The following is a 1,866-nucleotide window of genomic DNA, read 5'->3' as shown; positions in this document are numbered from 1 at the left end:
AGTTTTGTCATGCCACCAGATTCAAGTTTAGCCAGTGTGAATAGTAAGAATTAGACTAGTATCGTTTAGTAGTTACTAATAGGTTTGTTTCCTTAAACCGTCTATTTAGCTGCTTTTTTCGCTCGAGAGAATCACTATGGTGATTAGTCTGGTGCTTAGTCTATATGGCGATTGAGTGATCACGCTGGCATGCTGAACACTACATGGAGTAGAACAGCGAATGCAGGTTAGTGATATAATTTATACCTTAGTGTACTAGCTTTCAGTATCTCAGGTGGCTGCAATACTGCAGGGGGAACGTCATCGCAACGTCCGGCTAGGTTACCCACAATCGATGTTAGAAACCTGGCCTTTATTAGTGTTACGGCTGTCTAGTGAGACTCTCCCCACCTATTAGGTGAGTGGTACATAACAGTTATACAACGTGCACTCGTGCTCTGCCTGTATAAACGCACTTGCCTTCGGGCCTGACGGCCCTCAGGCTCGTGCGTTTATATCAGGCAGAGCACTCGTGGCCGTTGTATAACTATCTGTCATAAATATGTGCATTATAACCCATGGCCAATTTTATCAGTAGTTACCCAGACTAATGTTTATTACTGCAGAGGGGGAGAGGCTATAATATGCACATGATTTGTGAGGTTTTTTCAATTTGAGGAACCTCTTCATTAGTAATTAATCCAAGTGCTTACCATTTCTCACCATCTTCAGTAACAGTAATTGTGGAATTCTTTGTAATACTTCCTTTATTATTGGTTGTTGCCTCAGGCATTTATCTGTTCTTCAAAAATTACAAGCTGACTCAATTGTTAAATATAAATTCTAGACTAAACAAAAGCAGCCAAGATGTTTGGATAAGGTAGGGGAGAACTATGTATAATAATGTGAATTATGAATAAAGTAATACCAAGAGTTCGTACGTAATAAAAAAAGATAAATATAAATCTCTTTTTATAATTATTATGAACTTTCTTATTATGAACTAAGCTCATCTACATATACCTGTCTTTTGTAATTTTATTATTATTATTTTTTTGTATTTCAGATTCCAACTGATAGGTATGGTATGTATAGTTACATTTAATGGTACTCAAAGGAACTACGTATATAGGACTTGACTTCCAAAAACTTTTTAAAAATAGCTATACTACCTGTATATATATATATATATCTAATCCAAAACAGCCAAGCTGTAAAAAAACAGTGCGGCCCTCAAAAAGTCTATGGTGAAAAAAGATGTGAAATCCAAGGTGGCGGCCAAGAAATGGCTGTGATGGTAGGTTAATGGTAAAAATTTTAATAACGACAATTCAGGTGAATTTTTGTGCCGCTTGGTCTTGGCAAAAAATTCACCTAAATTGCCGTTATTAAAATTTTTACCATTAACCTACCATCACAGCCATTTCTTGGCCGCCACCTCGGATTTCACATCTTTTTTCACCATAGCCTGTTTGAGGGCCGCACTGTTTTTTTACAGCTTGGCTGTTTTGGATTAGATTTCATTTCTTTTTGTATTTGTATACCACAAATAGGCCGGCTTCGGGACTTTTTTAACCTGTCTTTTTTTTCTACCACAGGAGGAAGAAAAGATGAAGCAGATGTACTTTAAATATTTCTGATTTTATCAGTAAATGTACAAATTATATATATAATACATATATTTATTACAGAACTCTCCATGGTGGTTTCTTTGTAACTGAACACTCTACAAGGTGACTTCTTCTTGCTGCCCTCTCTACAGGGTGAATTGTTACTAGCTGAACAATCTACAAGGTAACTTCTTCTAGCTGATCTCCCTACAGGGTGATTTGTTTGTAGCTGAACTATCTACAAGGTAACTTCTTCTAGCTGATCTCTCTACAGGGT

Source organism: Dysidea avara, chromosome 3 (assembly GCF_963678975.1).
Source record: "Dysidea avara chromosome 3, odDysAvar1.4, whole genome shotgun sequence".
Lineage (NCBI taxonomy): Eukaryota > Metazoa > Porifera > Demospongiae > Dictyoceratida > Dysideidae > Dysidea > Dysidea avara.
Note: the sequence above shows the minus strand (reverse complement) of the source record.